The sequence below is a fragment of the Heterodontus francisci genome, chromosome 22 (assembly GCF_036365525.1).
Source record: "Heterodontus francisci isolate sHetFra1 chromosome 22, sHetFra1.hap1, whole genome shotgun sequence".
Taxonomy (NCBI): domain Eukaryota; kingdom Metazoa; phylum Chordata; class Chondrichthyes; order Heterodontiformes; family Heterodontidae; genus Heterodontus; species Heterodontus francisci.
The window spans coordinates 57,103,362-57,127,861 of NC_090392.1; the positions used below are offsets into that span (position 1 = coordinate 57,103,362).

At 43.6% G+C, this 24,500-nt stretch overlaps 1 protein-coding gene across 7 annotated transcripts in view; it reads left to right on the forward strand.

Annotated features, from left to right (window-relative positions):
• The window catches only part of opcml (opioid binding protein/cell adhesion molecule-like), a 1,070,268-nt gene that overhangs the window by 552,042 nt on the left and 493,726 nt on the right, over window positions 1-24,500 (forward strand). The window lies entirely within an intron of this gene.

Genomic DNA, 24,500 nt, shown 5'->3' on the forward strand with positions numbered 1-24,500 from the left:
TTGCTAATATGAAAGGAATCTGCAAGAGTAAATGTTACACCAATACACCAAGTTTCTCCACTGAGGACTGAGTTCAATTATATTGTGGGAATGATTTGGAAAGATAGCACTCAGCTGAAAAGGCCCATGCTGTTTCTAGTCTGGCAGCTACGATTAAAATTTACCAAGTCTATGAATCTGCAACTAAAATATACATATTATACATTAACTTGCTAAGCTGGACTAAGCAGCTATTTTTAACCAGCTGTAAATAGTGGCTTAGTAACCCACAATGGAACAACCATTGTATGGCACAGCAAGCAAAAGACTAGCTTCCAAGGCTTGCTTACTTAACTTTTTTTTTTGATGAAGTATCAGAGAAAGTTGATGAGAATGTGGTGGATGGTGTCTATATGGATTTTAAGAAAGCATGTGACAAAGTACCACATAGAAGGCTGGTTAACAAAATTGAGGGTAAGTATCAGTTTGGAGAAAAGCTTGACTTAAGGACAGAAAATGGTGAGTCATGGTAAATGGTTGTTTATCAGACTGAAGGATGGTAAACAGGGGTGTTCCCCAAGGGTCAATGCTGGGACCACTGTTTTTTTTTATGTATGTAAATGACTTGGATAATGGAGTGCAGAGTAAAATTTCGAAATTTGCCGATGACATCAATCTTGGAGGTGTGGCAGACAGTGAGGATGATGCCAATCGACTGCAACAGGACATAGATAGGCTAGCAAAATGGTCAGACAAGTGGCAGATGGAATTTAATACGGGGAAGTGTGAGGTGATGCATTATATGCTTAATGGCACATTTCTAAAGAGTGTGCCGAGATGGAGAGACCTAGGGGTTCATACACATAGGTCTTTGATGGTGGCTGGACATATTGAGAGAGTAGTTAGAAAAGTATATGGGATCTTGGGCTTCATAAATAGAGGTATTAAGGACAAAAGCAGGGACCCTGTGCTGAACCTTTATAAAGCTTTGCTTAGGACGGAACTAGAGTATTGCATCCAGGTCTGCTTCAGGAAGGATTTGAAGCTCCTGGAGAGGTGCAGAGCAGGTTGACCAAAATGAATCCAGAGATGAGAAATTTTAGCTACAAGGTTAAGTTGGAGAATCTGGGGTCATTCTCCTGAAGTAAAGGAGATTGAGGGGAGATTGGATAGAGATGTACAAGATTATGACTGGTTAGATAAGGTAAACTATAATGCAGGCCCCCACCTACTAAGAATGAGGCATGCTAATTTCACCACATGGACATTAAACTTCAAATTGTTGCTGGGGAGAAAAGAGGGCCTGCTACAAGGAATTGCCATAAGGAAAGACATTTTTGCATATTCGCAGACAGTGTTGGAACAAAGGAATCAGCCCCTGCTCCCCCAATACACAGCACAGACATGGTCAGACCAGTTTAGTCACATGACTAAATGGCTGTTGCAGAGTTTTGCATTGAGTTTTAAATTGGAGAAACAGTATCTGAAGACAAAGCTCTGTGCTCCTGGATTGAAAAGATCTCTCCTGGCTGGCTTGCTGCAGCCTCTTCTGTCTCCTATCTCCTATCTCTCACGGAACTCCAAAAACCTACTGAAGACACATGAACCCTAAGAGAAAAAAGTCTCTTACAGTGAACAAGGTTTAAGAAGAATACTGGGCCCCAATGAAAAGCAAGATCAATCTACAAAAGGACTCTACAGTTAGCTTGAAGAACCGTGCCAACTCTTCAGATATTGCCTCAAACCTTTCCACTTTATCTTTCTTCTCTTTTCTGTCTCTATTTGCATGTGCATATCACGTATGCATGCTAGCGTGGGCGCGTCCTGTATCCGTAGGCGTCAACCGAATTAGAGTTTAAGTTGAATAAAATTTCACCTTTCTCCTTTAAAACCAAGTAAGCCTGTCTGTGCTCACTTCTTTGCCTTATAATTGGAAAGCATTGAACAAGGATTCACCAAAGGGGAGTTCAAAACACAGTGTGCTTAAAAACAAAAATCCTGTTACAATAAGACCAGGTGAAGGCTGAGAAAGACCCCTAGACACCTTTCTCACCTGGTTGTAACATAAACAAAGAAAAATTATTCCCATTAGCCTAGAGGCATAGCTTTAAGGTTTTGAGAAAGAGATATAGGGGGATGTGAGGAAGAATGTTTTTACGCAGCGTCTGTGGTAATGACCTGGAGCTTGCTGCCTATGAGGGTGGTGGAAGTGGACACGATGGGCACTTGAGGGAAATAAACTTGCAGGCTACAGGAATAAAGCAGGGGAATGGGACTGACTCTCTACAGAGAGCCTGCATGATTCAGTGGGCCAAGTGGCCTCCTCCTACTCTATGACTCTTTTTAATGAACAGGCCAGTACCAGAAATATTTGATGGGAGTGAAATTGCATCCTCCTGTTTTGTGGCGCTGTATGTGGTAAATGTATGTGCCGTTCCCACAGGCCTCCTGTGTGCGTATTTGTGTGTTTTTTAAAGATGGAATTTAGTTCCCAAAATACTTTTTCTGAGTCACAGTTGCAGTTTCAACAATTTATTTGATAATGATGGGAAACATTTTTCTTTTAATAGAAATATTTATTGAAACACATCACTGAAATAATGTAAAAATAAGTGATCTGCAACAGCATATGTGTTAGCTGTCTTAGCTTTTACAATCCATTGACCACAGTGAAGCGTAAATTTGAGCAGTGGAAACTGTGTGTCTGCCGGGCGGGTTAGGTTAAAATCAGGGCTTATAAACCTTATTATGACTATACAATTGAAATGAAGAAATTCTGCAAACTGTTCTGCGTCACACTGTTTCTTAAGTAAAGCTCATTTGAAACTTGTGCTTGGGAGTATTCAAATGTGTTTAGTGCAAATATTTTCATTAATTACTCCCATGCAATGGCAGTTCCATTATGGTTTACTTCGCCACTGTTTGAGCAGCCTGTTTAAAAATAGCTGTTTTGTGAACAGGACAGGCATTTCCATTATTACTCGTTAAAAAAATCTTTGGAAGTGAGCATGACCAATGTTCCCATTCTATCCATCAAATATTAAAGCATTAATTTCTAGATGTGACACTTAATTCATTAGTCCTTTAACCTTGTTGAGCAATACGAATAGTATAGTGGAGATGGTTGAGGGGAAAAAAAATGTATGCTTCTATACAGCAGCGAATCACATCTTAGAAATGCTTCACATACAATTAATTGTGTTGAAGTGCAATGACTGTTGTCTTGTTGGTAAAAGCAATTAAAATTTTTGTCTTGTTAGAAAGAACAATGTTGACCAAGACACTTCCAGCTCGTCTAATTGCACTATGAGATCTTTACCATTTGCCTATTACTGGAATAGGCTCATATGGCTTAAGTTTAATGTCTCATCTGAAGATCAGCGCTCTTTCAGTAATGCGCTGGAGTATCAGCCGAGATTACAAGCTTAGGTTGTGTAGTGAGGCAAGTTGTTTTTTTGGGTAGTAGAGACGGTCTTTCAGAGGTTAGGGCCAAGGATCTTTTTTCAGTTTGTTTGCATCAGCAAGGGACTCCAGAGGAGTATGTCGATATTTAGAGGGTCTAAAGTCTGCTGGGTGAGAAGGATAGGCTGTCAGCCTTTCCCTAAACTCGTACACTTTCTCCAATAGTACAGATGCTCTGAGACACTTGACCCATGATACAGTTTAGTTTGTCTACAATAGGTACGGTGTTAGTATGGTACTAGTCATAAGACATAAGAAGACATAAGAAATAAGAGCAGGAGTAGGCCATTCAGCCCCTCGAGCCTGTTCCGCCGCCATTCAGTAAGATCATGGTTGATCTGATTGTGGCTTTAATTCCACTTTCCTGCCTGCTCTCATAACCCTTGACTCCCTTGTAGATCAAAAATTTATAGAACTCAGCCTTGAATATATTCAATGATCCAGCCTCCACTGCTCTCTGGGAAAACTAATAACCCTCTGAAAGAAGAAATTCCTCCTCATCTCCGTATTAAACGGGAGACCCCTTGTTTTTAAACTGTGCCCCCTAGTTCTAGATTCCCCCATGAAGGAAAACATCCTCACAGCATCTACTCTGTCAAGCCCCCCCCCTCAGAATCTTATATGTTTCAATAAGATCACCACTGATTCTTCTAAACTCCAATGAGTATAAGCCTAAACTGTTCAGCCTTTTCTCATAACACAACCCCTTCAGCCTAGTCAACCTTCTTTGAACTGCTTCCAATGCAAGTATATCCCTCCTTGAGTAGTGAGACCAATGCAATACACAGTCCTCTAGGTGTGGTCTCACCAATGCCCTTTATAATTGCAGAAACCGGGTGCTCCGGTTTCCTCCCACATGCCAAAGACTTGCGGATTGATATGTAAATTGCTCCTAGTGTAGGTAGGTGGTAGGAGAATTGAGGGAAGGTGGGGATGTGAGAGGGAAAATTAGATTAATGTAGGATTAGTATAAATGGGTGGTTGATGGTCGGCGCAGACTCGGTGGGCCGAAGGGCCTGTTTCGGTGCTGTATCTCTCTATGATTCTAAAGACTTCCCTACTTTTCTTCTCCATTCCTATTGCAATAAAGGCCAACATTTCATTTGCCCTCCTAATTACTTGCTTGTACCTACATGCTAACTTTTTGTGATTCATGTACGAGGACACCCATGGGAGAAATTTTGCATCAAACTAGTTCAACAGCTTATAAATAACCAAATGTACTATTTTTCCAGAATTGAATATGCTTCACTTCATACTGCAACCTCAGAGCATAAGTGGTGTAAGAGTATCTCCTGTAAGTTGTCTCATACCATGACTGAGAATTGATATAATGTTGAGTTCCTTCAAGTTAAACTGCAGTAATTCTGCATTGCTTGTGTGGGTGTGCTTTTTTTTACAAAAAAGATTGTGTTACTCCAATGCAGAATGTATAGTGCAGCTGTCCTCTGATTTTGGCACTTAATGAGCCATTGGTCTGTATCCATTAGGAATGGGATTGCAATTGGTGAAATTCATTTGTCAGACACTTTCATCCCATTAGTCTGAGCTGGATTCAAAACTGGGTTCCAGATGGGGAGTATAACCCAATACCTGAGGCAGTTCCTTTCAGTGTTATATCTATATGCCGCTCAACATAATTTTCACACTTTCTGTCTATGTGTTTGCTCTCTTTAGAGCTACTTTCTTCTTTTATACTGAGTTGTCTCTGCAGTGAAGCTTTATTCAGTTCATGACCCTGTAGACAATTTTCATAATCGCTCAAAATCTACAGGGATGATGTGCTGTAAATTACGCCATTCAGTGCCCCCACCTTTCCATTGTCATTTTACTCCAAAATATCCCAGAAAAGTAATTTGAATAAGCCACATTCAGCATAATGGTGAGTCAGGAACTTCAGAAGTGGTGCAGCCAATGATTTACCCGATTTGTGTCAATTGACTAATTAAGCACATCAATATTAGCATGACTGAATCGTAGAAGTCTGAATTTCAAATCGTTTCACAAATACTGAGCTTGATAATTTGCAGAAAATCATTTGAGTTATGGATACACTCAGCTGCTGTATTCAGCTTTTAGCAACTTTCTAAATTATAGACTTCTTTTATCATTCATTAAGAAGATAACATTCAGAATTTATTCTACCTAAGAAGTCTCAGATTGAACAAACAGGGAGCAAAGTGGCGTTGTTTTTCCTGTTTTTCCTGTTTTCCAAGCACAAAACGGGGGCAATATTATTCCAATTATGGGGGCTATGTCCCACACCCCTAGGACACCTGAAATCTGATATAATGGTGGCTCAGGCGATATTCAGGCATTCCAGGTGGCTGCCTTAAACAAGTGATTAAGGGGCCTAACAATCTTTTAAGGATTTATATTCAAAATTGGTCAGAAACTAAGTGTTGGATGCCACGGAGGGAAAGAACAAAAGGGAAGGTCCTTAATGGGACTGCTGGAAGCCGCCAATAGAAAAGTAAATTTTTCTTCTTTTAGCTTATTTTAATGTTGAGCAAGGAAGAGCAGCTCCACTGCACAAACTACAGGTCACTGCTAGCCTGTACTTGTCACCTCCTATTTGCCTCTTTCTGCTTCCAGCGCCTACCTAAGTCGCACTGCAGCCAGCCCAAATTGGTCCCCTCGAAACTAATGAGCTGCCTCAGGAGACCTTCAGGATCTGGTGAGGGCTGCGAGCGCGCCGTCGATTTTGCACCTGAAAACAGATCTAAACTAATTTCATGCCCACGTCCATCAATAGCATGTGCAAGCATTTCAATGTCCTACAATGTGCATACAAAAATACACTAAACCTAACACATAATGACAAGAGTTTTAATTGATTTTAACTAGGATTAAAAACATCAAGGAGTAGAAATGTTATTTTACTTTCATGAATTATATTGAATAATCTGCACCATTATCTTTCAATGTAAGTGACTGCAGTGTGAAAACTGGCGCAAATCTGCAATTGCCTTTGTCTTTGACTAGGTGGCAGAGCTTTTGTATGGTTTCACGAAGGGTATTGAGAGAACAAAGAACAAAGAACAAAGATAATTACAGCACAGGAACAGGCCCTTCGGCCCTCCAAGCCTGCGCCGATCCAGATCCTCTCTCTAAACATGTCGCCTATTTTCTAAGGTTCTGTATCTCTTTTCTTCCTGCCCATTCATGTATCTGTCTAGATACATCTTAAAAGACTCCATCGTGCCCGCATCTACCACCTCCGCTGGCAATGCGTTCCAGGTGCCCACCACCCTCTGCGTAAAGAACTTTCCACGCATATCCCCCCTAAACTTTTCCCCTTTCACTTTGAACTCGTGTCCTCTAGTAATTGAAACCCCCACTCTGGGAAAAAGCCTCTTGCTATCCACCCTGTCTATACCTCTCATGATTTTGTACACCTCAATCAGGTCCCCCCTCAACCTCCGTCTTTCTAATGAAAATAATCCTAATCTGCTCAACCTCTCTTCATAGCTAGCGCCCTCCATACCAGGCAACATCCTGGTGAACCTCCTCTGCACACTCTCCAAAGCATCCACATCCTTTCGATAATGTGGCGACCAGAACTGTACGCAGTATTCCAAATGTGGCCGAACCAAAGTCCTATACAACTGTAACATGACCTGCCAACTCTTGTACTCAATGCCCCGTCCGATGAAGGAAAGCATGCCGTATGCCTTCTTGACCACTCTATTTACCTGCGTTGCCACCTTCAGGGAACAGTGGACCTGAACACCCAAATCTCTCTGGACATCAATTTTCCCCAGGACTTTTCCATTTACTGTATAGTTCACTCTTGAATTGGATCTTCCAAAATGCATCACCTCGCATTTGCCCTGATTGAACTCCATCTGCCATTTCTCTGCCCAACTCTCCAATCTATCTATATTCTGCTGTATTCTCTGACAGTCCCCTTCACTATCTGCTACTCCACCAATCTTAGTGTCGTCTGCAAATTTGCTAATCAGTCCACCTATACTTTCCTCCAAATCATTAATGTATATCACAAACAACAGTGGTCCCAGCACGGATCCCTGTGGAACACCACTGGTCACACGTCTCCATTTTGAGAAACTCCCTTCTACTGCTACTCTCTGTCTCCTGTTGCCCAGCCAGTTCTTTATGTTCCAGGAAATTAGGGCATCGCATGAATAATGGAACTTACCCCATAATTTCTTGGGGCTTACGATGCAAAGAAAAGCAAACCCAATGTCATAGATATGCTATTCCAATAATGCGAGTTTCCAAAAATTCTGGACTAGTCACTGTCCCAGTTATGACTCTCAAATGCAATTAAAACAAGGATAAACAGAATCAGCTTTTTATAGCCCCTGAATTTCCTGATTTAGGCCATGAAAAGCTGTCAACACCATTGTAGCCAATTTAATTTCAAGAGAAAGGCCTGTCAGGCAAACCTCACCAGCTAAGACTGAGGCACACATTATTTCGCCACATGAACATTAAAACTTAAAATTGCAATATCTGACTGGAAGGAAATTTGCACAATACAAGACAATGTGGAAACAAAGGGAGCCCGTCCCTGTTTCTCCAATACACAAGTGGTCAAACCAGTTCTAGTCACATGTCTAGCTGGCTGGAGCTTTTGGAATTGAACTTCCAACAAAGAATGTTGAAGAGAATGTTCCATATAAGGAACTAGTCACGTGACTAACCTGCAGGGCAATCTGGGAGTTTTTTTTGAATTTGAACTCAGACAAAGCTATGTGCTCATGGAGTAAATATTTCTCCTGGAACTGAAGTAAGAATTACAGCCTCTCCTGTCTGTCTGCTTCATCTCTTCCCACGGAACTGAATCTTGTGAAAACATGTGAAACTGAAAGAGAGAAATATTTCCTACATGTCCAAGCTTTAAGACTAATACTGGGCCCCAACGAACCGCAAGACCATATCTTCAATCAAGGACTACAACAAGCTCGAGAAACAGTAACAAGATATTGCCTCAAACTGCACTAGTTATCTTTTGTTCTTTTCTGTTCGTATCTGCATGTTTATATCATGTGTGCATGCTAGCTTGAGTGCGTTGCACATACATAGGCGTGAACTGTATTAGAGTTTAAGTTTTAAGTTTTTAATAAATTTCCTCTTTCTGCTTTAAACTAAAGAAAGTCTGTTTGTGCTCAGTTATTTGCCTGATAATTGGAAACTGTGAAAAAGAATTCACAGAGGGGGAGCTCAAAACACAGTGTGTTTAAAATTAAACTCTGTTACAGAAGACTAGGTGAAGTCGTAACAGGCCACAGGTACCTAGTTCCTAAGCAACAATTGAATTTAAATGCTGAACATTTCATTTTTTCACTGTTTAGGTTCCTGACAACATTTCTCCCTATTTAGTGAGCTACTTGGCATTGTTTTTGCTTGCACATGTAGTCAATGCCTACCCACACACTTGATGTAGCGATGTGGAAAATTCAGATAGATGTCCATCTGTCACACATGATCTTTTTCTCTCTCCTCTCTTCCTCTCCCTCTCCATGTCCATCCCTCTCCTCCCTCTCTCTTTCCCCTCTGTGTGTGTCTCTCTCCCCCCTCCCCCTCTCTGTGTCCATCTCTCCTCAACTCTCTCCTCGCTGTGTCACTCTCTGCCCATTTTGTGTCTCCTCTCTCCATCCCCTCTCTTTGCCTCTGTGTCCATCTTTCTCTCTCTCTCCTTTTGTGTTCCTCCTCTCCCCCTCTCTCTCCCTCTCTCTCTCCCCCTCCCCCCTCTCTCCCCCTCTTCTCTGTCTCCCTCCTCTCTGTCACCCCCTGTCCCTCACCCCCTGTCCCTCACTCCCCCCACCCTCTGTCCCCCCACTCTCTGTTCCCCCACTCTCTGTCCCCCCCAATCTCTGTCCTCCCCTTTCTCTCTCCCCTCTCTCTTTGCCCCTCTCTCTCTGCCCCTCGCTCTCACTCTCTGCCCCTCGCTCTCACTCTCTGCCCCTCGCTCTCACTCTCTGCTCCTTTCTCTCTCTCTCTTCCTCGCTCTCTCTCTCTTCCTCGCTCTCTCTCTCTTCCTCTCTCTCTCTCTCTCTCCCCCCCCCGCTCTCTCTCCTCCCCCGCTCTCTCTCCTCCCCCGCTCTCTCTCACTTCCTCTCTCTCTCTCTCCCCCCGCTCTCTCTCCCCCCCTCTCTCTCTGTCCCTCTCTGTCCCCCCCGCTCTCTGTCCCCCCCGCTCTCTGTCCCCCCCGCTCTCTGTCCCCCCGCTCTCTGTCCCCCCGCTCTCTGTCCCCCCGCTCTCTGTCCCCCCCGCTCTCTGTCCCCCCCGCTCTCTGTCCCCCCCGCTCTCTGTCTCCCCCGCTCTCTCTGTCCCCCCCGCTCTCTCTGCCCCCCGCTCTCTCTGCCCCCCGCTCTCTCTGCCCCCCGCTCTCTCTCCCCCCCGCTCTCTCTCCCCCGCTCTCTCTCTCCTCCGCTCTCTCTCTCCCCCGCTCTCTCTCTCCCCCGCTCTCTCTCTTCCTCGCTCTCTCTCTCTCTTCCTCTCTCTCTCTCCCCTCCGCTCCCTCTCTCTCCCCCGCTCCCTCTCTCTCCCCCGCTCCCTCTCTCTCCCCCGCTCTCTCTCTGTCCCTTTCTCTCCCTCCCCTCTCTCTCTCTCTTCCTCTCTCTCTCTCTCTTCCTCCCCTCCGCTCCCTCTCTCTCCCCCTCTCTCTCTCTGTCCCTCTCTCTCTCTCCCCCCTCTCTCTCTCTCTCTCTCTCTCCCTTCTCTCTCTCCCCCTCTCTCTCTCTCTCTCCCCCCCTCTTTCTCTCTCTCCGCCTCTCTCTCTTCCCCTCTCACTCTTCCCCCTTTTGCTCTCCCCTTTCTCTCTCTCCTCGCTCTCTCTCTCTTCCTCTCTCTCTCTCCCCTCCGCTCTCTCTCTCTCCCCTCGCTCTCTCTTTTCCTCTCTCTCTACCCCCCCTCTCTCCCCCCCTCTCTCTTTCTCTCCCGCCTCTCTCTCTCTTCCCACTCGCTGTCTCCCCCTCTCTCTCTCCCCCCCCCCCTCTCTCTTCCCTTCTCGCTCTCTCCCCTCTCTGTGTCCCCACCCCTCTCTCCCCCACCCTCTTTGTTCCGCTCCTCCCCCTTTGCCCACCATGCACTAGGAGCAGAAACACATTGCCACTCAGTGCTGGCCCCACGCTCTGAGAGAAATCAGGACCTTCAGAGAGCTGTGAATGTGAACTGTCTGCCTAAAAAAAAAGCTTGTTATGGCTCAAAGAAGTCTTCCCCCTCCAGTTCTATTACTGCTTTCCTGTGCACTATCCTATCTGTTCTACTCACACCAACATTCTCCGTGGCTGATTCCGCAGGTTGCACTTGATTGATGACACCAGTCTTCCCGCGTGTCCCGCCTTCCCATGCACGCCAATTCTGTGCTTTTGATTGGTGGATTGACGGGCCAGATACAAAAATTTGGCGGGCCATAGGACCCAGCCTGATGCTCTGATCCTTTGTAATGACTTTTGTTCCTGGTAAAAACCACAAGTTTAAAGCCTTGGAACAAGACATTTAAAATTACCACGGAATTCAAAATTTTTGCGATGGACACTGGGGTCCATGTACAGACATGTTGCCAACCCCTGACCCACCTTTAGGTGTCCATTATAAATAAGTGAACTCTATGCAGTTAATTGGTCAGTGGTATAATGTGACATTATCATGCTACATTTGAAAGGCAACTGAATCTAAATTCTAACTTTTACAGTAGAAAATTGCTCACAGTTACTGTCAGTAATCAAGAAATGCACTGGCACTGAAAGCTAGGTATTGTCCATTAGGCAAATTTGAAACTATCTTCTTGTCACCATGTCTCTTTAGAAATGGATTATTCTTGCACGACTAGCTGTGGTTGCTGTAACAGTGGGAACTGTCACAGGCCTCCTTTTGCCCAGTGTAGAGTCACACTGGGGACCGTCAAGGAGAAGTGCAATACCACACTAAACGGCCTGAAAGTGCACAATGTGGAGGCAGAAAGGCAGCCAAGGTAGAAAATTAAAAGAGGAAGGAAGGGGATAAGAGAAAGATCATGATTGTCACTCCAATGTTTCTTGAATTCATTCAATATTAATTTTCTTGGGTAGGTTTTACAATATTTCATAACATATGTTTGTGTGATTTAGCAAACATTGCTAATACATTTTTCAAAGTAGGGAGAAAACTTGAATTTAAATAGCGTCTTTCACATCCTGAGGACTTTGCAAAGAGCTTTATAGCCAATAATCTACTGTTTGACGTGATGTCAAGATGGTTATGTAGCTAACTGCAGCAGCCCAGTTTGTTTCTAGTAAGGTGTCACAGCAGCAAATGAGATGAATGACCATGAGTCTACTTTTGGTGGACTTAGTTTAAAGATTAATCATTCACAGCTCTTCAGATGCTGTAACAGTCCGTGTAGAAATGCAGCAAGTCCTGGACAATATCCAGGTTTGGGCTGATAAGTGGCAAGTAACATTCGCGCCACACAAGTTCTAGGCAATGACCATCTCCAACAAGAGAGAATCTAATCCCCTTGACATGCAATGGCATTACGATTGCTGAATCCCCCACGATTAACATCCTTGGGGGTTACCTTTACCAGAAACTGAACTGGAGTAGCCATATAAATATCATGGCTACAAGAGCAGGTCAGAGGCAATGAATCCTGCGGTGAGTAACTCACCTCCTGACTCCCCAAAGCCTGTTCACCATCAACAAGGCACAAGTCAAGAGTCTGATGCAGTACTCTTCACTTACCTGGATGGGTGCAGCTCCAACAACACTCGAAGCTCATCCAGACACCATCCAGGACAAAGCAGCCCGCTTGATTGGCACCACATCCACAAACATTCACTTCCTGCACCACCGACGCACAGTGGCAGCAGTGTGTACCATCTACAAGATGCACTGCAGCAACCAAGGGTCCTACGACAGCACCATCCAAACCCGCGACCTCTACCACCTAGGACAAGGGCAGCAAAGAACACCACCGCCTCCAAGCTACACACCACCCGACTTGGAACTATATCGCTGTTACTTTACTGTTGCTGGATCAAAATCCTGGAATTCCCTTCCTAACACCACTGTGGGTGTACCTACCCCACATGAACTGCAGTGGTTCAAGAAGGCAGCTCACCACCACATTCTCGAGGGCAATTAGGGATGGGCAATAAATGCTGGCCTAGTCAGTGACGCCCAAATCCCATGAATGAGTAAAAAAAATGGATAAACTTTTGGTCAGGGCAGCTCTTCATCACATAGTGCTCTGGGATCATTCATTTGCACCTAAAGAGTCAAATTAGGCTTTGGTTTAATGTCTCATGTAAAATATGGCACCTACAACTCCCTCAATACTGTACTGAAGCATTATATGATCGGGTCCTTGAGTTGGCTTTGAACCCACAGCCTCCATGCTACCACCGAGTCAAGCTGACACTTAAATTGGAGAAACAGATACCATCCTTGAAGGCTGAGAGTTCTAGATCATTCCCACTTTTGAATAGGTGTCTCCTGCCTCAGAACTGGTCCCAATGTGCCAAGAATCTGAAGCCCTCACTCCCGCAACGTACCTCAAGCTACACATTGGTCATCCCTCTCTTTCTAATTCTTTATGATGTTGTTCTTTGAAAAATGTATGAGAAGTTACAATTCATATTTTGTTGTGTAAGATATCAAAGCGATTCTTCGAAAAAAAATGAGTATTATTATGCAAAGCTTTGTTCTATTTACATTTATGGACAGGACTTTGATTATAGTATGATGGATAATATATACTGTAGCTGCAGTTTGTATTGATATCAACACGAATTGTAAAGAAATAGCCAATGTACCCTGTTACACTATCAAATCTTTTCTATCTCAGGATTTTTTGTCTCCATATTGACAGTTCTGCAGGATGCTCATGTGATTGTTTTGTAGGCTAAGTCAGAAGGGAGATCTTTCAGCAGCAATTACACTGTAGTGGTTTCTTTGAATCCTCTATTTTAGCTTTTTTTTTCCAACTGACAAGTGTATTTAATAGAAGTCCCTTTGTTAATGGGATTCTGGCAGTCATGCCGATGAAGAGTAGCGCAGCAATTGCTAATGATTGTGACCAGTGCGGTGCTGTTCTTCATGGGTGTCGCCAACAATGTGCCCCATGTATTATTTCAGGGAAAGAAACGCAATTTCATCTGAGTGCTTGCTAACATTCGGCTAGTTTCAGCTCTTGGGATTTGAATGATCGGTTCAATTGTTTAGCACATTTGAAAAGGCCATTAAATTAAAGGACTTTGTGGCCAAGTAAGCAGGCTGGTCCTTCAATTCTGAAAATGTTTGATAATTTTAATTTTCATTATTTATATCAGTGCTTTTGCTCCTGCAAGCCATATTTGTAGAAGCACAACATTCAGCTTCACATTTATTCAGTTGTGCGATGTATAAATTGATTTTATGAAATGCAATTTTAAGCTTCGTTTAATTGAATTCTGATAGACATAGTGGTGGAAAGGAGTTGCATAAGAAATGCCCTACTTTATAGCAATGAAAACTGGAAGTGGAAATAATGCAACACCAAGGCTGGCCTATGATATGGGGAGACTAAATTGGGAAAGAGAGGAATCTTTTCATCACTTTTCTTGAAATTTTACATCTCTTAATATATTTGGTTGATTCATTGCACCTTTTATTATGTTACTTTTACTTTGGCCTATGCGGAGCGGAGCTCTGCACTCCTTTGGACCCCACCAGAAAGGCCAAGAGGGGGGTTTTGACGCTTGGGCAACTCTCAACCTCCATACATTCGCCCAGGCATGCGCCATGGAGAGGTCACTTCATAGTTGCCTCGCAGCGACTGACACCACTGACCACCTCCAGGTGCTTACCCATTGTCTCTCGAGACAAGGAGGCCAAAGAAGAAGAAGAAGATGTGTTTAATTGACATGATTGGAAGCCTTGTGCATTTAAAGGTTGAAACTTATCTTTATCTGTGGCTGAAGAGCATTGGTTGGATGGAGAGACAGTTATATGGCCCAATGTAAATGGATGGTGATGGTGCTGTGAGGCTGTATCATTTGCCAGGCTTCAAGGGGAAACTATTCCTGTTTATTGATTTCCTGTTCTGTTACGAATCAGCTTTCCCCTCTGGGAGTGGTTTGAGTGCTCATGTAGTGGTTGCTTCTGTTATATGGGTTTACAGGAAAGGAACTATCAAACAATCTGCTATTTCCTCAGCTCGAGTCAATTCCTGTTAAGAGAGTGAGATTGCATCCTTCTGATACAGGTATTCTCGATTTCAGCTTTGTTGATGTATTTTGTTTATTTTCAAGATAATACAGCCTTTTTGACTTTAGTCGTCATTCAGTACTGCAAAAAAGTTATTTTTAAATCTGGATCATGTACTCAATATTTTTCATAACTAAATTCACCTTGTACAGTCCAGCTGAAAATTTCACTTATCACTGCTTTGCTTGCAAAAAATAAAGTGAAAGAGAAGCTTGTATTTACAAGGCACCTTGCATGGCTTCAGGACATCCCAAAGGACTTCAAGTCAATAAATTACTTTGGAGTGTAATCACTTAAGTAATGTAGGGATACACAGCAGCCACAAACAGCAGTGAGATGAATGACCAGATAATGTGATTTTGGTACTGTTGGTTGAGGGATAAATGTTGGCCAGGACATGGGAAGAACTCCTTTCCTCTTCATAGAATGCCGTGGGATCTTTCACATCCACCGAACAGTGGATTGTGTGCTCAGGTCCCTGGACTGGGTCCTGAACTACAACAAAGTGAACAAAAATGCGCTGACAGTTGTATGCCAAGTACACAGAAAGAAATAAATAAATGATAACTGAAGGGAAAAAAGAATCACAATGAAGCTTGATCGAATAGCCACCTCTTTTGGGAAATGGTAATGGTACCTTTAAAAGCATTCATACAATTTAGAGAACTTCAGCTTACTTCCAGAAATGTATATGCGTGTGATCTGAGGATAGATGCAGTTGAGCAAAAACTAATAAACTGCAGAGCTGTGACTAGGTTACATGCATTATTGACAAAGTAGGTTTTAAAAACTTTTAAGGAGTGATATAAAAGTCAAAATAAGGTTCTCAGGGCATTGGACCATGATTTAACTTAAGAAGATATGTCAACAACAACTTAGTTGGTATCTTCAACGTGGCAAAATGTCCTGAAATGTGGCATAGCTGGGGGAGGTCAAACTCAAACTGGAGTCTGCAGGAAATGCGGCAAGAGGCCAAAACCATGGTCTAAAAGGTAGATTTTAAGGATCCTTCTGGAGATGGGGAAACACAGTAAGATGAGGGGCCTGAGAGTTTCAGACTATAAGAGTAAAATGACTAAAAGCTAGGCCGCCAGTGGTGCCCAATGGATCAGAAGGGAAAAAGAACAAAGGAAGATAGCTAGGACATGAAGAGGGGAGAGATTCCAGATGGAGAGAGGAACTAGTTAATGGAACTTTTAACTTGCTGCACTCTGGGATGATTAGTCACTAGAGTGGCGGTAAGTGACAAATCCATGAATGAGGGTTACACTGACAGTGGAAGTGAGGCATATTAAAAATATGGACAGCATTATGGAGTTGGACATTTGTGGTTTTGATGTGATGTATAGCTCAGTTAGACACCAAAGTTGAGTTTGATAGGGCTTCCATAAAAAGGATAAGATGAAAGGAAATTTTGGATGGGACATAGGTTTAAGGTGCGAGGGGCTTGTCTCTCCCTGATGCCAGATAGGCAATAGGACAGCTCAGTGAAAGTTATAGAATCCAGTGTTATGCAGAGGTAACACAGTTATGAAAGCTGACCTCATTCCTATGGATAATGTCAGTGAGTAGCAGCTTTACAAGAGATGTGCCGGCTGTGCGCTAGATGTGCCAGACTCGGAGGGCGGAGTTCCAGACTGGTAAGTATAAAAAACTTACCTCGGGGATTCTTGGAGAAGACTCGGAGGGCGGAGTTCCAGAGCGGTAAGAATAAAAAACTTACCTCGGGGATTCTCGGAGAAAACTCGGAGGGCGGAGTTCCAGACCGGTAAGTTACCTCGGGTGGGGTAAAAAAAACTGAAACAGTGACGTCACAAGAAAGCTGTGACCTGATTGGCTGGTAGGGAATCTGTACCGAATTTGAAAATAAAACTGATAAAAATTGATTAAAACACTAATTAACTAATTAATAAGTAGTGTAACTAAACCAGAGGGAGGAGATTACTGCATTTAGTTAGCATTTAGTATTTATTGTAGAAATCAAGCACTAGGGACCATATAGTTAAGTGTATCATAATTTAGTAAGGATTTAATAAGTATTTATTTTATATTAATTAACAAATTAGTGCTAGAAATGACAGTTAGAGGGGTGATGTGCTTCACCTGTGAGATGTGGGAGGCCTGTGATGCTTCCAGCGTTCCGGGCGACAACATCTGCAGGAAGTGTACTCAGTTGCAGCTCCTCACAGACCAACTGGATGCACTTAGGAGCATGCAGGTGGCGGAAAGCGTCATAGACAGGAGTTTTAGAGAAGTGGTTACACCCAAGGTGCAGGCAGATAGATGGGTGACGGCTAGAAGGGGCAGGCAGTCAGTGCAGGAATCCCCTGTGGCTATCCCCCTCTCTAACAAGTATACCATTTTGGATACTGTTGGGGGGATGGCCTATCAGGGGAAAACAGCAGCAGCCAGAGCAGTGGCACCACGGCTGGCCCTGTTGTTCAGCAGGGAGGGACAAAGCGCAGAAGAGCAATAGTTATAGGGGACTCTATAGTCAGGGGCACAGATAGGCGCTTCTGTGGACGTGAAAGAGACTCCAGGATGGTACGTTGCCTCCCTGGTGCCAGGGTCAAGGATGTCTCTGAACGGACAGGGGGCATTCTGAAGGGGGAGGGTGAACAGCCAGAGGTTGTGGTACACATCAGTACCAATGACGTAGGCAGGAAGAGTGATGAGGTCCTGCAGGGGGAGTTTAGGTAGTAAGTTAAAAAACAGGACCTCTCGGGTTGTAATCTCTGGATTACTCTCTGTGCCATGTGCCAGTGAAGCTAGAAATGGGAAGATAGCGCAGCTAAACACGTGGCTGAGCAGCTGGTGTAGGAGGGAGGGTTTCAGATATCTGGAACATTGTGCTCTCTTCAGGGACAGATGCGACCTGTACAAGAAGGACGGGTTGCATCTAAACTGGAGGGGCACTAATATCCTGGCTGCAAGGTTTGCTAGCGTCACTCAGGAGGGTTTAAACTAGTGTGGCAGGGGGGTGGGAACCAGAGCAGTAGGACAGCTAGTGAAATAAATGAGGAGGACATAGTAAATAAGGCCAGTAGGACTAAGAGGAAGAGCAGGCAGGGAGATGTTGCTGAGCACAGCGGGACTGGTGGTCTGCAGTGCATTTGTTTCAATGCGAGAAGTATAACAGGTAAGGCAGATAAACTTAGAGCTTGGATTAGTACTTGGAAATATGATGTTGTTGCTATTACAGAGACTTGGTTGAGGGAAGGGCAGGATTGGCAGCTAAATGTTCCAGGCTTTAGAAGCTTCAGGCGGGATAGAGGGGGGTGTAAAAGGGGTGGGGGAGTTGCATTACTGGTTAAGGAAAATATCACAGCTGTACTGCGGGAGGACACCTCAGAGGGGTCATGCAGCGAGGCAATATGGGTGGAGCTCAGGAATAGGAAGGGTGCAGTCACGATGTTGGGAGTTTACTACAGGCCTCCCAACAGCCAGCGGGAGGTAGAGGAGCAGATATGTAGACAGATTTTGGAAAGATGTAAAGGTAACAGGGTTGTGGTGGTGGGTGATTTTAACTTCCCCTATATTGACTGGGGCTCACTCAGTGCTAGGGGCTTGGATGGGGCAGAATTTGTGAGGAGCATCCAGGAGGGCTTCTTGAAACTGTATGTAGATAGTCCAACTCGGGATGGGGCCATTCTGGACCTGGTATTGGGGAATGAGCCCGACCAGGTGGTCGAAGTTTCAGTGGGGGAGCATTTCGGGAGCAGTGACCATAATTCCATAAGTTTTAAGGTATTTGTGGATAAGGATAAGCGTAGTCCTCGGGTGAAGGTGCTAAATTGGGGGAAGGCTAATTATAACAATATTGGGCAGGAACTGAAGGATTTAGATTGGGGGCGGCTGTTTGAGGGTAAATCAACATCTGACATGTGGGAGTCTTTCAAACGTCAGCTGATTAGAATCCAGGACCAGCATGTTCCTGTGAGGAAGAAAGACAAGTTCGGCAAGTTTCGGGAAGCTTAGATAACATGGGATATTGTGAGCCTCGTCAAAAAGAAAAAGGAAGCATTTGTAAGGGCTGGAAGGCTAGGAACAGATGAAGCACTTGAGGAATATAAAGACAGTATGAAGGAACATAAGCAAGGAGTTAGGAGGGCTAAAAGGGGTCAAAGAACAAACAAAGAACAGTACAGCACAGGAACAGGCCATTTGGCCCTCCAAGCCTGCGCCGATCCCAATGCCCACCCAAACTAACACCTTCTGCACTTCCGGGGCCCGTATCCCTCTATTCCCTTCCTATTCATATATTTGTCAAGATGTCTCTTAAACGTTGCTATCGTATCTGTTTCCACCACCTCCCCTGGCAGCAAGTTCCCGGCACACACCACCCTCTGCGTAAAAAAACTTGCCTCGCACATCCCCTCTAAACTTTGCCCCTCGCACCTTAAACCTATGTCCCCTAGTAACTGACTCTTCCACCCTGGGAAAAAGCTTCTGACTCTGTCCATGCCGCTCATAACTTTGTAAACCTCTATCATGTTGCCCCTCCACCTCCGTCGTTCCAGTGAAAACAGTCCGAGTTTTTCCAAACTCTCCTCATAGCTAATGCCCTCCAGACCAGGCAACATCCTGGTAAACCTTCTCTGTACCCTCTCCAAAGCCTCCACATCCTTCTGGTAGTGTGGCGACCAGAATTGCACGCAATATTCTAAGTGTGGCCTAACTAAGGTTCTGTACAGCTGCAACATGACTCGCCAATTTTTATACTCTATGCCCCGACCAATGAAGGCAAGCATTCCGTATGCCTTCTTGACTACCTTATCTACCTGCGTTGCCACTTTCAGTGACCTGTGGACCTGTATGCCCAGATGTCTCTGCCTGTCAATACTCCTAAGGGTTCTGCCATTTACTATCTACCTCCCACCTGCATTGGACCTTCCAAAATGCATTACCCCACATTTGTCCGGATTAAACTCCATCTGCCATTTCTCCGCCCAAGACTCCAACCGATCTATATCCTGCTGTATCCTCTGACAATCCTCATCATTATCCGCAACTCCACCAACCTTTGTGTCGTCCGCAAACTTACTAATCAGACCAGCTACATTTTCCTCCAAATCATTTATATATACTACAAACAGCAAAGGTCCCAGCACTGATCCCTGCGGAACACCACTAGTCACATCCCTCCATTCAGAAAAACACCCATCCACTGATACCCTCTGTCTTCTATGACCGAGCCAGTTCTGTATCCATCTTGCCAGCTCACCTCTGATCCCGTGTGACTTCACCTTTTGTACCAGTCTGCCATGCGGGACCTTGTGAAAGGCTTTACTAAAGTCCATATAGATAACATCCACTGCCCTTCCTTCATCAATCATCTTCGTCACTTCCTCAAAAAACTCAATCAAATTCGTGAGACACGACCTCCCCTTCACAAAACCATGCTGTCTCTCGCTAATAAGTTCGTTTCTTTCCAAATGGGAGTAAATCCTGTCCCGAATAACCCTCTCGAATAGTTTCCCTTCCACTGACGTAAGGCTCACTGGCCTATAATTTCCTGGATTATGCTTGCCACCCTTCTTAAACAAAGGCACAACATTGGCTATTCTCCAGTCTAGACCCGCTGGGGCAGCGTAAAATTCTGGCCAATGTTTAGGATAAAGTTAAGTGAGGAGGATGGAGAAGCCAGAGAAAAGAAGAATGAGGAATTTTGCTGTAGGTCGAAAACGTTGAGGATGAGTCCCTCTTTGGAGCAAAGGCGACTAAGTGAACACAGGATGAGGAAATTAAAGGCGTTCAGAAGGCTTGCCTTTCTATGTTTTGGCTTTAAATTAAGTAATTTATGTCAAGCCAAGTATAAGGGCAATAGAACAACAGAAAACAGTTGCAAAATGTGTTACAAGTGCAAAGGAGACTATTGTGATGTTAAGTGATGCAATGCTCTTTGGAACTGATACATGCTGTGAAGTTAATGCTGAAGAGAACCTGGTATGAACTTCATTGCAGAACATTAAATGTTTTAATGTGAGCCTCTTATATCTGTATCCTTCAAAATGCTTTCTATTTATTTGCTAATTCTTTGAAAATATCTTTCTGGTGTTATTACAGCATGAGCAAATGCAACATTTTAAATTCCTATTCCTACTTATCCCTTTTTTAATCGAGCATTTCTGGTGAGATAAGTGGAAGAGACGATGCTGGGTAGATTAATCTAAGATTTCCCTTCATCTGTTCTCTGACAGCCCAGACTAGAAAAGCAACTCATTTAGTCAGGAATTCTAGATACAAACTTGTCTCCTACTATTCTATGTACATTTGTTGATAAACTAATGTACGGCACTACTGGACTTACTAATGGGTGTCTTATGCAATACCAGTGTCAATCTTAGATCTATTTTGCATTTTTTCAGACATTACTGTCCTGATCTGATATCTGGCAGCATGGCTAGAATTAAATTGTCTAGTCTGCAGTGCAGTCATGACACAGAATACATGATGATGAGCAACCACAAACTGAAAATACAGCCATTTAATCCATTCATTTCCATCAAGCTTTAGTGATTTCTTTGAAAACACATACTGCATATTTGATTATTACTAAAGTCCAAATTATACAGCCACTGTCTAGAGTTTCTGCACAAAATCTATCTATAAATGAGCAGAGAAGGAATTGAAAAGTATTGAATTATTAACATTTCAGAAAATGTTTCATTGTAATTAAATCAGAAAATCTACAGAAGAAAATAAAGTTTCACTGAATTCCTGACAGTTTGAATACTCTAATATTTTAATTAAGTGCTCTGATATCTATCAGGTGTTCCTCTAACTGCCAATTAACAAACTACAGTTTTCTTAAATGGGGTGAATTTGGTTCATGAAGGAGAGCAAGTTGCAATGTACTTTGCCTATGTAGATATAAGCAGGTGCCTCCAATTCTGTCCTTTTCAGTGCGTATGTCCATTGTTAATAAGTTCTGTCAGTTTTAACCTGCTTTCATAACTTTATTTTACTTTGACTTAACTGGTGATATTCTCACCTCTGGATAGAAAAGATATGGGTCAAAGCATAGTCCAGGACTCAAATGCATAATCCAGGCTGGTAACCTTGTCGGGAGTGGTGTGGGAGGTGGAGGGGGTATTCTGGAGTCACTTGAATACCAGGTTCAGCAGTAAACAGAAAATGGCTCAAAAGCAGCAATGAAAGCAAGGCTGGCGGGACCTGCTCCAGAGTCAACTGACGCTAAATTCAGTGCCTCGAAACCTGCCACTGTCATATAATTGGATGGGCCCCGCGCCATGTGATTGTGGAGGGCCCGCTACACATGCAACGAGCGCCAATGACGCCCGCTCCTGGGTCTGCTGCCGGAAGCCGCAATGGGAACATTAAATCCACATTGCTATGTGCAAAATAACTGTTACGTTTTCCTACATTTTGATTTCAGCAGGACAATGTCTGCCGCATTGGCCTCCATAAGTCACTGTATTAAAAAAAAGGCTGAGTTTGCTGACACACCACTAGGTGGCGCTGCAATGGCACATGTGCAAATGCAGCCTGTGCCACTAAAACATCACAGTTTGCAATGTCAGGCAGCTGCCAGGATTAAAGATGGTGCTGGTCAAATAATCACACGATGGCAACCTAAACACATGGCAGCACACAATGGCTGATGGGGAGGGAGCAGGCCGGGGAGGGGAGGGAGCAAGCGGGCTGGGGAGGGGGGCGGGCGGGCAGTGAACGAGCGGGCGGCAGGGGGAAGGAGGAGAGCGCACCCGCCACCAGCAAGGTCTTCGGCCGAGCTCTCCCCGCACCCGTTCTCTACCCGCCACACCACTCTACTCTACACACACCAACTGGAGACACCTCAAATAACAGAGTAACAGTGAAGCAATGTTATTTCATTGTTAGCTTAATGAATTTCATATCTCTAGTTATTGTGTGAGTTGTATAGTACTACGTTCAGTTCAATCTGTCAAAAGCAGCAGGGGAGTTTTATTTCCTTTAAGGGTTGCTACAGAATGCTATGCACTTTTATATGAGGGTAGCATTTCATGCTAGCCTGATATGAGAGACAGAGTGAGCCATATGTTTTCTCACTGAAATCCACGGACTGTAATTCCATGGTGTTCCCAGGATAAAAGGAAATCAGTCCAGAGAGTCAGACTGGAGAAAAGAGGACACGCTGAGGACACTTAGACTTGTAATGCATTCCTTAGCGAGAGAGCCAAGTGTGAATATTGAAAGACTTGTACGTATCTAACATCTTGCCATGTTTCTCATAAATCTGCCAAAAAATCTTAGCAGAATGAATCATGTTTTGTCATACTGTAACCACAATGTATGAAAATGCAACTTTGTTTTTGTGCAGCACAAGATCCCACAAGCAGCAATAAATAGGTCACAACAACACCTTTAATGTAGATATAATTCCCAAGTCAATTCCTAGAGGCATAAAGTGAAAAAGAAGGAAGCTGAGTCAAAGAAGGAGAGGTTAGGGCAATTTGCTAATCTGTTTTTTGGTGGTTTTGGTTGAAGGAGAAATATTAATGAAGACACAAAAAAAAAACTTTGTACTATTCTTTCCATAGTGTTTTGGCTGCTTTTTTTTGGGGCTCATCAGTTCAACAGCAAGCGCTCCCATGTCAGGTGTAGCATAGCTAAGTTCGGAGTAAATTCCCCTTAGTTTGCACAATCCAATACACCACTTAGTTCTCACATTATGGGAACTTTAATGCTCATCTGAATCACTATCTCAGGTAGATGGAACTTCGATTTGATATCTTAATTGAGGTATGTTGCCTCAGATAATGTAGCAGTCCCTCACAGTTCTACTGGGGTGTTTAGATTGCAGGTCTAAGTCCTGGAGTGGGATTTAAATATGCAACCTTCGAAGTCAGAGGTGAGAGTGCTCCCAACTTTGTCATGCTGTTAGATACTGCACATAATGAGCAAAACGTCAAGCTGTTTTTTCGGAAAAGCAGTTCTCTGTCTTTGCCATAGGGGATTCAACAGGCAATTTTCAGCTCTTTTAAAGTAATGATTTGCACTTTTCAAATATCCTGCAGCTTTGACAGTTCATGGGCTTTATTAGCTTAAATTGGAGAATTCTTTAAGATCTAAAGACTAAAGTATCGTGCTTTGTGTGCAATTACATATATTTATCTCCACACATAATACAATTTCACATCAAAATATAAGTACAAAGTAGGTTATAAAATAATTTACATGGAAAAAAAAATAGACTGAAGACGTCCAAATATTCCAATGATCGTATTCCATAAGAATCAACCACTTCTGGAAAAAAGTAGATCCCTTCCAGTAACAACATGACAGCTAATTGTCCTCTTTTAGCCTACAAGGAGCAAGATAATGCACCTCACAGATCAATGAAAAGCAGTGCTTCCAGTCATAAAGATAAATCTCTGCACATTGAATGATTTTCGTAATTACTTTTTTAAAACAACTGCAAAGCACTTGCCCTCTTTAGTACTCCCACAGGTATTTATGGTTTTCTATTCAAAGTAATGATCGGTTGTACAGTTACCACTGGCAGACTGGATTTCCATGAGGACTTTGTACTTGACCAATATTATTGGGTACCAGGGACTTCATCTGCCAGGAAAATTTAAGCGAAGAAGTTTGCAGTCCTAGATGCCAATGGTAATTGTATTTTGGATCCAGAGCCACCAGTGCATAGGTTTTGTAGCACTGTTACTGGCTCTGGAATAGGCATTCAGGAGCAGATTAAAAATATTTGGAAATGTTAACTGGCCATTTAGCACGTCCAGTTCATTCCATTTTCTAAGTGCTGTGAAGTTTCTTTCTTCAGTTTTCATCTTTACCCACCCTTCCTCCACCCTTGCTGCCCAAGCCACATCCTTCTATTTGCAAAGTTAGGAACTGAT